General features: G+C 40.5%; 1 long non-coding RNA gene across 2 annotated transcripts in view; it reads right to left on the minus strand.

Moving 5' to 3' along the window:
* Positions 1-13,470, minus strand: part of LOC114231682 (uncharacterized) — a 145,987-nt gene that overhangs the window by 73,909 nt on the left and 58,608 nt on the right. For both annotated transcript variants that reach the window (XR_008558393.1, XR_008558392.1), the window contains exon 2: positions 2,182-2,328. This is a non-coding gene — a long non-coding RNA (uncharacterized LOC114231682). The remainder of the gene's footprint in view (positions 1-2,181; positions 2,329-13,470) is intronic.

Consider the following 13,470-nt stretch of genomic DNA (forward strand, 5'->3'; position numbering starts at 1 on the left):
TGTAAGCATCATTTACCAAAAGAGCGAAAGAATAACACTAAGCTGAAAGTACCAAAACCCCTAACAGCTGAGGGCTGAGGAATGTGGGTCTCGGTGCATCATGACTCCCACTGTGAGCACCAAACGCCTCATTCGTGGGTGTGAAGGGAGCCAGCGGTCAGTGGACTACACGGGATAGCCCCTTCACGTTTGGTGGCCTTGAGGTAGTCACACACACAGGCCACTGCCTCAATGCCCGCATCTTCCATGCCCCCAGATCTTTGACCACTCCAGTACTCATTCGTCCAACAGAAATGTCTTGAGCATAAAAGTATAGTAGACTCAAGGAATAAACGGATAATTAAAACATCGTCTTCACTCCAAGAGTGACAAATGCATCGGTAAAGGGAAGTTCAGGGGATTCTGCAAGCACAAAAAAGGGGATACCAAACCCAGCCTGGACGGAAAGGGGGAACGTGTCCTGAAGGAGGTGACATCCTGAACTGAGTCCTGAGGAACAGGTTGGGCTTATTCTGCAAAAATGGTGCCATCGGCCCAGGAAAAAGCTGAGGCAGAGATCCAGATGTGGAAAAGACTGGGGCAAGGTCAGGTAGCCTGACTGAAGTGGAGAGTCAAGGGCACGTAAGTAGAATGAAGGCTGCAATGTTAGGTGGAGGCCCTGCAGACCATAATAAAGACTTTTAGCTTTATCCTAAGAATGATGGGAACAAGTTACTGTAAGTTTCTAAGAGTGGTAATATTTAATAAACATCGCTGTGGTTCCAGCAATGTATATGGATAAGCAGAATGCAGTATATCCGTTCAATGAATATTATTCAGCCTTGTAAAGGACAAAAATGCTGACACGTGCTGCAACATGCATGGACCTTGAGGACATGATGCTTATGTGAGATAAGCCAGTAACAGCCAGTATAATAGCTACTTCATTCTTTGCATTCCTTGAAGCACTTGCTCTGACCAGACACTTATCTTTCTTTCCTGACTCCTATCCTAACAGTCAGCAATCCCAGTGGCTCTACCTTTAAAATAGATCCAGAATCTGACCACTTCTCCTACTTTCACCATGGCAAGCCAAGTCCGAATGACCATCAGATATCTCCTCACTAGGTTTCCTGCACCCACTTTTCCCACATCTCCTCTCTACAGCGTACTCTCCACAAAGCCACCAGATGATGCTTTTAAAACATGTCAGATCATGTTACTACTCTGCTTGAAATACTTCAATTTTCCCCATCTCATTTTTAAAAGCCCTTTAAATGGCCTACATAACCTGGCTCCCTACTCCCTCTCTGGCCTCCCACCACTCTGCCCCCACACTCTGTTCCTGCCCCATCAGCCTCCTTGCTTTCCTCAGACACACCGAGCACACTCCTGCTTTAGGGTTTTTGCAAAACACATCCTCCAGACTCATGCAGCTCTCTCCTTCTGATCTCTGCTCACATGCCACCTGGTCACACTGTTTAAAATAGCAAATCCCACCCTCATATCCAGTGCATCTTATCTCTCCCTTACCCACTTAACTTTTCTCTATAGCACTTAACACCAACTGTCATACCAGGTATTTTTATTTGTTCATTATTGACTGCCTTCCTCCCTCCCCCTGCCACACACACACAGGTTAGAATATAAATTCTGTAAAGGCAGGAAGTTCTGTCTGTTCTTTTCACTGATGAATCCTCGGCACCTAAAATGGTCCCTGGAACAAGTTAGATTCACCTGATGAATGATGGAAAGAATAAATGAGCAAATGAATGAATATGTTCCCAACTAGATCCACTGGTGTGAAATCTACAAAAGCAATGCTACTCAATTTCCTATACTTTCTCCTAATAAGACACCATCGTTTTACCCACGAGTTTTAACGAATTTCTTCTTAGGATTTAGGCAAAGGTATTGGCTTAATTTAATGATGAATCTTATGTCATCATTTCCTTAAATAATAGAGCTGTAAATGCTATAATAACATGGATCTCTTCGAGGCTTAAAAAAAATCTATGAAGAACATGTTCATCTAATTTTGATTTTTTTTATGAATAGTTATAACGATGAGTAATTAATTTTGATATTTATAGAAAATGAAATGCATTTCTTCCTTTATGAAAATCCAGCACTTCAGGAACAACTAATTCTTGGAGAAAAAAATTCTAATGGGATCATTAAAATTGGCAGCATGGTACTTACCTAAGCCATAACAGGCACAGCAACTAAATGGGCACCAAATGGTATCCTCCTTGTTGTGCCCAACTCCGCTGAGCTCATCACGTCCTCTGATCTGTATGGACCGCCCAGTGGATGAGTACGAGAGATAAACCCTAGGTTTCCTGGTACCTAAGGCACAAAGAGAAACACCCAGTTTCTAACCTGTGTTCCAAGCAAAGAAAAGCTGATGTTCTAAATCCAGAGGGAATCTATCATGGATATTTTTAATAACAGATTTTAGCTAACATAAGGCACAACGTCCTCAGCAAAGATATTTGCCAAAAAATTCAAAAACATTGTTCCCATGGGCTATTATTGATATTGAATCTCATAAAGGCTTAAAGCAGCATAACGTTAGATATTCAACTCAGTGAAAGCATTTCCATCAGGAGCAGAGGTAACCCAGCCCAGGAGCTATGTTGCTTCCTGAGACTACGGCGAATCACAAGAACAGAGATGAGAGCCCCTAGAAGAGGAATGGAGAGATCGCCCCTCCATTAAACTGTGTCTCCCCAATATGATGTCTCGGGTGAGCCTTAGGTAGTGCGCAGTTATAAGTCACTTCAGGATTGAATTCCCTGACAGGTGCCTGAAGTGCCAATAGTCTATGCTGTTGATTATCCATCTGCTTTAAACACCAGCTGTGCAGGAAGTGAGCTGACATTCTGTTGTCAGCTTCTTAAGAACCTGACTTGTATTCTTGCCATTTCATTTCTGCACACAAAGATGAGCTGTAGGGGTGCCTGCAGGTGACACCAGTATTTCCCTCAAAATGGAGATGGGATCCACTCACACACTTAGATGAACACTTTCAAGGACCCTGTACTGTAGATGAGGATTGGGTCCAAGACCTTTCTTAGGGCAGGTGTAGCCAATCAACCTTTTCAACTATTTTTTTAAATAAATAAGATTAAAAACAACAAAACCAAACACCCTCCTTGTGGCCCCAGTTGAACTAAAACCTGGTATGCCCGCCAGAAGGACTTGGCTGGGGGGGAATGCTCCTATGGACCAGAAAGAGTTGACTCCTTGGTTAAGGTTACCTGATGTTATCAGCCTAATAATGTTGGAGACCCTCTGCCAACAGCAGCAGTTGAGCTCTGATAGAGTTGACGCTGAACTGCTCTTTCTAACAATAATTAGTCAGCAGGTTCGGCTGCCTTTTTTTTTATAGCATTGTTTATTATAAAACATTACCAAAACATTGACAAAATTCAAAATAAAAGAAGGAAAAAGCCACCCAAAATTCTGCCATCCTACAAACCAAACTGTTTATTTTTTTTCATGCTCCCTTTCAGTCCCTGTCCATATGCAGATGGAATTTTTACAGTTGCAATCACAGCACAGATACAGTTTGGTAGTCAGGTTTGTCTCCATCCGAATGTTCAATGCACTTTTCCCAGTTTTCTCCATCATCCTCATTTTTACTACTAGGAACATTTCACCCCACCATTCCTAGCGACCTCCCAGAGGTGAGAACAGATTGAAGAATAATAATCAACAGAATAAGGAGAAAGTTATTTTTAAGTTCCCCGTTTAAAAAAATGAGTTCTGTAGAATTCAACTTACATGGAAAGGATTGCTCTCACCCTTTGTTCCCATAGCTGGAAACCTTTATGAAAATAGCACCATTTCCCCCACCACCAGGCATGTTTTTGTTATCTTAAGAAAGACCCCTTGCAGGTATTTCCTCTTTACCTGGTTTGTTTCTAAGGCCTGCTTAGTATTTAGGGACATAGGCACAGAGACATCTTTTCTTACAGCTGCTATAAGGATTTCTGTAACTTGGGATTTTTTAAGTGTGGATGCTACATGCTGATTCCACATGAATGTGAGGTGGCAAACTCAGCTGTCAAAATGTTGGGTACCTGGATGCATCTTTCTACATGTTCACCTGTAGCTCTTCAGTCACTAGCATTCATGTAGGACTGCACATCAGATTTGTCTTGGGAGAGGAGGGGGGACTGGTAAAAAATAGAGACCCCCCAGGACTCTGAAATGGAATCTCTGAGGCTGGTCTATGGACTGATGTTTGTAGCATTGTACATCACAAAACGCCAAAAGTCTCTCTTTCTTAATAACAGCTCCGATGATTATTATGGTTTGTGGATTTTAATGCAAATAGAAGGGAAAGGAACTGTAAGGATTTGGAGAAGGGATGGACCACATGGGCTCTAGAAGTTCTGCTGAAATTTCTTTATTTGAGCTAGGCAGGCCTGAAATGTGAATACCTGCTTCAACAATCCTAGCAAGCATTCCGAAGTGAATAGTTTCCCGCCATGTGGTGAGCCAACCTAGCCTCAAGCCATACACAATCCTGAACTCCAAGGGGCTGTGGTGACAATATTGAAGCAGTATTTGTCAAAATTATTTTTTTAATTAGAATGGTTTGATCCTGGGAAACTTTAACTTTTAATTCTATGTCCTATATTATTAGAATTTTTATAAGTATGGATTCATGTATTAATTGGTTTTTTAAAAAATGAAGAGTGGGTTATACTCACTATGGGGTCCTTTCAAAGAAATTAACTCATTCGTGATCCAATCGGTGTCCTGGCACTTAACCAATCGGATTGCTAGCTTCTCCTCTTCAGAGGAGACAAAGAAGGGCAAGGACAGGACAGACTCTTTTCCCCTCTTCCTGCATTAGGCAAAGAAGAAGAAAGCCTTTCCAGGAACAAACAAAACAAACAAACAAACAAAAAAGCAAAGGAGAAGAGTGGTTCTGCATAGCCTGGTGTGTGTGAAGAGTTTGTGATTCACCACCCAACTCCTACTTACCAACCAGGGGCAATTTTGCCCACCAGGGGACATTTGGCAATGTCTGGAGTTACTGTTGGTTGTCAACTAAAAGAAGGGAGTCCCACTGCATCTAGTGGGTAGAGGTGAGGGATGCTGCTAAACATCTTACAATGGCACAGGACAGCCTCCCCGCCCCAACAAAGAATTATCCAGCCCCAAATGTCAGTAGTGCCCCGGATGAAAGACCTGTTGCAGCGCGAAGTGTTAGGCAGTGAGCAGCAGGTAGAAAATAAACCTGAGAGGTTCATTGAAGCCAAATCACAGAAGGCTTAGATTTTATGCCAGGAGCTTAGTTGTTATTTTGTTTGTTTGTTTTTTGTTTGTTTGTTTGTTTTTTCACTGGGGATGATGAAGAGCCATTAAAAGGAAATGGACTGATCAGATTTGGATTTTAAATATAATATTCTGCAGGATAAATCAGAGGATGTCATTACTGGTGACAAGAGAAAGCCCCTTGCATGCTACTCTAAAAGCCCAGCGGGTAGGGTGAGGACTGGAGCCTGTATAGTGCCAGAAGGGATCGAAGGAGAGAATAGGATCAACACACATTTAGGATGTAAAAGTCAGCAAGTGTTGGGAATTGAATGGATATGGGGAGGGGAGGGAGAAGATGGGGAGGACAGGAGGATACCAGGAAAACTTTCAGGTTTCTCCTTCAGATTGTTGGACCAATGATAGTTAGATACAGGAAGAGAAGATTACAGGGGGAAAGTAATGTATCCAGATAAACGTTTCACAAAAGGTCTCAGTTATTCTTTAGAGGAGATAAAATAAATAACAGAATCCACTCATTCAACAAATATTTTAATAGTCATTATCTGTAAAAAAAAAAAAAAAAAAAATAGCTTATACCTAGAACTGGCTAGCTACAACGCAAGCAAGCAATTAGATTGAGATTTTTTTAAAGAAGAAATGTGATGTTTTTTTGAAGATGTCTCTGACAGCCTTAATGCAAGGTTCTGCAATTCCAGGAGATGGAAGGTTTCCCTTTTTGAATCTAGAGTCAACTACGCTTAGTGTTCATGTTGAGCGAACCGTATCTGTGGTGTTAATTAAGGTAAATAGGTTGACAAGGACTTCAGTCAACTACTCAAGCAAGATCAAAATAATTCTGGCAGCAGAGATTTTCTTCTTTTTTTTTAATATATTTTTATTAATTCCAGAGAGGAAAGAAGAGGGAGAGAGAGATAGAAACATCAATGATGACAGAGAATCATTGATCAGCTGCCTCCTGCATGTCCCACACACCCAAAACCTGGGGATGTGCCCTGATGGGGAATGGAACTGTGACCTCCTGGTTCATAGGTCCACACTCAACCACTGAGCCACGCCCGACAGGCTTGGCAGCAGAGATTTTCTTCTGGAGCCCTTTTCAGCCTCAAAAAACTGGGTTTTATTATTTTTATCTTTTTAGAGTTGATGAAAATAATGGATTCTGGCTATCAAGAATACTGGAGACAGCAAAATAGAGGCAGCATGGAAATTGAAATGATTTGTGTAGTAGTCAATTCATGCACGTGATTTTAATTTCCTCATACTGAAGTGACACCAAAGAAGATGAAGTCCCCAAATCTGCATTGTCAGTGTCCCTGCAGGTCAGCCCAAAATATTCCTGCACATTTTATGTAATTTAATTTTTGGAAAGGAGAAGTCATTTTTAAAAGAACTGTATCTTAATGAGTCTCTGGATGACTTGATCTCAGTTATATTTAAGATAATATCTTGATAATATGGCCTGGAATTTTTTTCTGATCTCTTTTATGAAGCAAGAGATGAAAGTACTTGTTCTTGCATAGTCCAGCAACATAGTAGTGTAACCATGACTTGTTAATATTATAAATAATTATTCATGAAGACTTCCAGCACAAAATATGTGCCATAAATCCTTTGTTATCATAAATGTATTTGTTCACTTCAGTTTAACCTTATCCCTAAAATCTCACTGATTTGAGTTATGTGTAGGAACAGATGCAAGGACAGTTTTGAAAGCTCAAATTAAGTTTAAGAGGAAAACGCTTACTTTCAACCAGTCTGAAATATCCAACTGAAGGTTGCAAATAAGCTCTGACGCGCTAATTCTTCAATCATCAATAATGCTGCCCCTGGTTTGAAACATAAGTGAAAGTCCACAGATTTATCCCACAGCCTGCTATTTACCGTTATTGGACTATGATTATAAATAAGTTTGACCAGATATTTTCCTCTTTGATTCAGACAGTTATTCCTGGAGAAGTGCCTTAAAAGGAAAAATCTGACAATTGCAGGTTTCTGATGGATGTAGCTACGGTGGAACCGCTGCCAATCCTGGCATTCAAGTCCCCTGAAATTATGTCAGCTAATGAGTACTTAGAAAACATAAAGTTCAGAAGGCTGTCAAATTACTGTAGTTTGAAGTAATCGGTACATGCACTGTAGGAAAAACATATATGTTAAAACCTAGGTCAGGGGCTGGATTAGTTCATAAACTCCTCTAGCTACAAAGTTAATTTTTATTCAGTAAGTGCCACCTATGTGCTGGCCACCATGTGAGTTTTCACAACAAGGTTTCTCCATTCATCCATAAAACAGTCCTTTGAAGCAGTCATTGTCGTCTCCCATTTAGAGATGAAGAGCTATAGTCCAAAGACATCTTTCTGATCATTGCTGGAGCCAGGATTTAATCCAGGTCTTCAAATAAATCTCCCCTTTTGGCATTACACTCTTCTACTTTCTAAAACTCCAATTTCAAGAACTCGAGGTCAACATGAGCACAGAGCAAGATGGCAGCCACCTATAAGCCAAGAAGAAAGACCTCACAGAAAACCCATGATGCTTGCTTCCTGATCTCAGGCCTCCAGCCTCCACAACAGTGAGAAGATAAATGTCTGTTATTTAAGCGGTCCTATCTAATGCAGTTTGTTACAGAAGGAGCTGAATAATACAAATGAGTGTCCAATTTCAGAGCAATAAGTTCTAGAAATCTGCTGTACAAAAGTATGCATGTAGTTAACAATATTATATGGTATACTTAAATTTTTTTTTGGGGGGGGGAAGATCTCAAGGTCAGCATGTCAATCTGAGTTGGTAGTTTTCCATCCCAATTTAGCTCCTTCTATGAAAACTCACCATTCCTTTGTCTCCTTTCCACCCCCATGACAATCAATGGTCAACTCTTCCTGTTCTGAGGGCTCCTGTCCTGCCTTCAAAACCCTTGTTATTATTCTGAGTGGCAGCTGTAAACTAGCATCACAGGCCCCACCCAGACCTACTAAGCCAGAACCTGCATTTTCCAAGATCCCCAGCAGATTCCTGTGCACATTGAAGTTTAAAAAGCACATCTGCAGTCCAAGTGACAGGTCCGCTCCATCCCTGCTACCATCATTATTCATCAGGCTCTCAGAGTCTCTGATCCCAAGTGTTTACCAATCTCCTCATTAGTCTTCCCCATTTTCGGTCTCTCCTCAATCCTTCATCACCCAATTCATAAAACACCGATACATTGACTTTTCTAAAGAAAATATTGAGGCCCTCTCCTCTACCCTCTGACCCTAAACTTTCAGTTGCTCTTCAGGACCTATGAAAAAATAATAAGTACATAGTCTGTGCCACATGTTTTATAAGCTCTTTCCTGAACTAACTTGTATACTCCTTACACCAACTCTATGAAATTGGCACTAGTATTATCTCCATTTTAGAGATGAGAACTCTGAGACTGAACAAGGTTCAATAAAGTGCCCCAGGTCATGTAGCCAGTCAATGGCAGAACCAGGATAAAGGCTCCAGCAAGTTCCTCACCTGGAACTCCAGTGTTCACCAGATTTACATAAAAAAGGAAGGGAGGGCTTTTGTCCAAGCACCTACTTTTTGCAGGAATTTTGCTAGGAATTTCCACTCTATTATGCTATTTAAAACTCACAACAACCCTGCAGCAAGGTTATTATGTTATTATTCCCATTTTTACAGATGAAACTAGGAATTAGAGAAAGTTGAACCGAAGTTCAGTTAATACCAAGCCAAATACTTTCCTACTATACCTGAATAGGGCTACTACTCTTTCCACTTACAGAGTGTTCCTGCCTCTCTAAATGCCCTAAATTTACTATCTTTTAAAGCCAGTATGGATTCTAAGCACAGATTGTTCCCTTTTCTTCCAATTCGGAAGTGCTCTTTCCCTCCTCAGAAATCTTAATAGCTCTTTACCTCCAATTTTCCTTTGGCACTACTTTGTATTTTCTTTTACGGTTATTTTTGTATAAGTGTGCATATGCATGAACATTTTCAGAATACTGGACTCTACCTCCTTTCAGTGATAACTGTGATTATTTTTCCTAAAATTTTAGAAGATTAATCCAAAGAGACAAATGAAATTAGAGCCATAATGTTAAGAGAATTTAATATTAATTCATGAACAGGAAAAAAATGCATGTGTGATAATTGAGGACTGAGACAAAAAAATATTACCCTGAATAAAGACAGAATTTGAGAAACAGAAAGTTGCCATTTACTCTTTAATTTCTTTCCATAAAAATCAAACAAGATGCTTTCTGGATTTTCCACCAGTTCATCTGTTATTTTCTGTCACTATCTTACATCTTTCATTCTATTTTATTTTTCCTATCAGCTATTATTTGTTACAAACAACTATTTTAGCTGCACCCATTCTGATAATAGTTCCAAAATTACCTCAATATAATTCCGACCTTTTCTTACTACATGGCCACAAATAGCTCCCTTTAAATTAAATGGAATATGAAGGGAAAGGAAGAGAAGACTTGGCTGAAATACCCTTTTACGGACCCCTACTGTGATAGTTCCTGTAACACTAATAACCCACTGACAAGTAAGTTTAAAGATTTACCAGCCCATTATTTTTGCAAGGCATATGTCACATGCTATTTGTCAGCCAAAAAATAAAATTTACATTTTTACCATTATTATTTATTGGTAAAATTTTTACTCATCACGGTAAAGAGCTTTATGGTCTACAACTAAAGGCAATTTTATAACTCAGTAAGTATTGACAGCAATAAGAAAATGCTAATTTCCTCATCCACTGATACTGACTCCAAAATCTAAATAAAGGCCAGTGGTAATTATTCCAGTTTGTTTTTTTCATGTGTGTCTAAAAGCAGAGATTTGAAGTGTATTTCCAAAGTGTGTTAAGATCCACTTTAAGAAGGGGATGGAAGTAGTATGCAGCTTTTGACCTACATCCTTTCTAGTAGAGCATCTCACACTGGTTTCCATGGAACACTCTGTAAGACAAACTGTGAGGTATTTATTTTAAGTTCAAGGAATCCCCAAAAGCCAAAAACAAACTTCACACATGTGACATTTTTTTTCTGTCCTGTTCAAAAGAGATTTTGGAACCAAGTGGAAGTCCCATCCTATATAATCCTATATAATAAAAGACTAATATGCAAATTGTCCCCTAGGGAGTTTAACCGACCAGGAGTTCAACTGCTTGCTATGATGTGCGCTAACCACCGGGGGCAGTGCAGAACCAAGGAAGGCCCCAGCCAGCAGCTGACAGCCGGGGAAGGAGGGCCTCAGCTGGCAGCCAGAAGGTCCCAATTGGCCCTGATTGCCGGCCAGGCCTAGGGACCCTACCCGTGCACGAATTCCGTGCACCAGTCCTCTAGTTTATTATACAAGGCAGGATAAAAGTGAGTTTACAGTTGTTCATGTGGAAAATAATACAATAACTAATATATATTAATACAAGAATAAACTCTGTTTCATGTACTGTCACCTGTAAAACTACTTTTGTCCCATCCTGTACACATAGGGTTAGAAACTCAAGCATTCCTTGGAGTTTGTACCATTTAACATAGAATACACATTCCATGAGGGAAGGCATCTTGACTCTTTTGCTCACTATAGATTTTCCAACACCTGGCACAGTGCCTACAAATTTGTGCCGAATAAAATACTTGTCGAATAAATGAGTAAACTTCCCTAATTTCACAGATGAGGGCAAAGCAGTCGAATGACCTAACCAAAGTCACACAGTAACTTTGAAGCAATCCTAGCACTGGAACATACAATTCCTGCTTAGTATAATTCCCACTGATTTCAGCATAAGCAAATGCAGGTGTCAGGGTGGGGACAGAAGTGAATGAGAACCAAAAATAAAAAGGAAGCCTGGAACCGTTTTTCAAACACCTCATCAGAAGACAAGAATAAAGTTGTACATCGATTGGGAAGAAAGTTTCCCCCCCAAAAAATAAATTTAATTAAGAACTCGCCCATGAACCTGGCCGGTGTGGTTTAGTAGTTGAGCATCGACCCATGAACCAAGAGATCACCGTTTTTACTTCCTGTAGGTCAGGGCACATACCTGGGTTGCAGGCTCAATCCCCAGTGGGAAGCGTGCAGGAGGCAGCCAATCAGTGATGTATCTCTCTCATCGATGTTTTTATCTCTCTATTTCTTTCCCTTCCTCTCTCTCTAAAATAAATAACTAAAAACACTTTTTAAAAGAACTCTCCCATGAATAAATGAACAAATAAACAAAAACCCCATTTATCTAGTTGATGGGGGAGAAAAAATTTCCAGGGGCTTTAGAAAATTAGTTTTTAATAACAGAAAATTAGCCCATATAAGGAAAAAAAAGAAGTCCACAAAACATAGCAGGTTAGCTATAAACTGAAAACTAGACCAAATATAACTTGAAAAATACTTTGAAAAGGATTCCAAAGGCAATAAAATACTTTTTATAACTTTTTTTTTTTTTAAGTGGGCTGAAGAATCTGAATAACAATTTAATGATCAGGGTCTAAAAGAGGTACACTCAGGGAAAAAATCAGATAGCAAATTGCATAAGTGAATCATTTTTCTTGGTCATCCTGGGGGGAAAATGCTAGAGGGGAGATTCCTGCATAATAAGTATCTTGAAATATACAAGTTAATCTTTCTATATCAAATACTGGCAAATGCCCATGAGTGAGCAGGAAAAAAGCAAAGAGGTTTCACTCTGTGTAAAGCACATATTTATGCAATTGAGGAGAAAAAAATACTCTCAAGCCTAGATTATGACACTACTCTAACCCAGAGACAAAACAGAAATTCCATGAAGGACATTGCCTTGACATGAGGCTGCAGCCAAGAATTCCATTGAAAATGCTGCTAAACAGCACCAAGTTGAGAAAAACTAGCAAAAAAACATTGCCTACTTTTATTTAAAACTATGGTTTATTCACAGTTATAAACATTTCTGACTACTCATATTATCCTAATTATATAATATATATATAAATATATAATATATAAAAACCCAGGGTCCATAACAACCAACCAAAGGCTCGACCAAACACTGGAAGTCAGTCCTGTAGTCAGTGCTGGGTTGCCGTGGCAACCCAGCACTGACTGCCGCTGGTGCGCTGGTGCGGGTGCAGCGACCCAGCACTGACTGTCGAGGGGGCTACTGATTAGGACTGGAGAGAACCCCGAAGAGAGAGGCAGCGTCTGATCCGCAGCCTCTGTGGCAGCTGTTGATCAGCCCTTACCTCTCTCTTTCTCTCCAGGCTTCACCAGCAGCCGCACCTCTGTTTCTCTTCAGGCCTCTGCAGGGGCTGCTAATCAGCCCCACCTCTCTGATCAGGCCTGGAGATAGGCCCAGAGATGCTGACTGGCTTAGAAACCAACCAATCAGAACCAAATCTGGGTCAACTGTGAGGAGCCAATGGCTGCCTAGGAGGCAGTGCTTTTGACACTGACTTGGCATAGAAACCGACCAATCAGAACCAAATCTGGGTCAAATGTGAGGAGCCAATGGCTGCCTAGGAAGCAGAGCTTTTGACACTGACTGGCATAGAAACTGACCCATCAGAACCAAATTGGCCAGCAGGGGAGGGCAGTTAGGGGTGATCAGGCAGGCAGAGGCAGTTAGGGGCAATCAGGCAGGCAGCCAGGTGAGCGGTTAGGAGCCAGCAGTCCCAGATTGCAAGAGGGATGTCTGACTGCTGGTTTAGGCCCAATCCCTGTGGGTTAGAGATGGTGCAGGCTGGGCTGAAGGAACCCCCACTCTGTGCATGAATTTCGTGCACCGGGCCACTAGTGAATAATATAATAGAGGGACTAAAAAAAAAAAAAAAAGAGGGACCAATGGTCAAGGAGATTATGGAACTAATATAAACTATCAAGGCAAAGTTTATGATCTTGAGAGTTGTACTTAACCTGGGAATTACACCATCCCGCTGAACAGTCTATTCCAGTACCTGAATGTGGCTACCATTTTGCTAAGTGCTTACTCATATACCAAGCATTGTTCTAATCACTTTATATCCATCATCTCATTTAAACTTCATAATAAGAATGTAGGCATTAGTGTTGTCACTTTACAAATAAGTGGACTGAGGTTTAGATAATTTAAGAAATTTGTCCTATTAACACACCAAATGAGAGCCTGAATATGAATCAACGCTGGTCAAACTTTTGGATCAAGATTTTTAACCAACATGTTACACTGTTTTCCCCACCCTATACCTA

The sequence above is a fragment of the Eptesicus fuscus genome, chromosome 15 (genome assembly GCF_027574615.1).
Source record: "Eptesicus fuscus isolate TK198812 chromosome 15, DD_ASM_mEF_20220401, whole genome shotgun sequence".
NCBI classification, from domain to species: domain Eukaryota; kingdom Metazoa; phylum Chordata; class Mammalia; order Chiroptera; family Vespertilionidae; genus Eptesicus; species Eptesicus fuscus.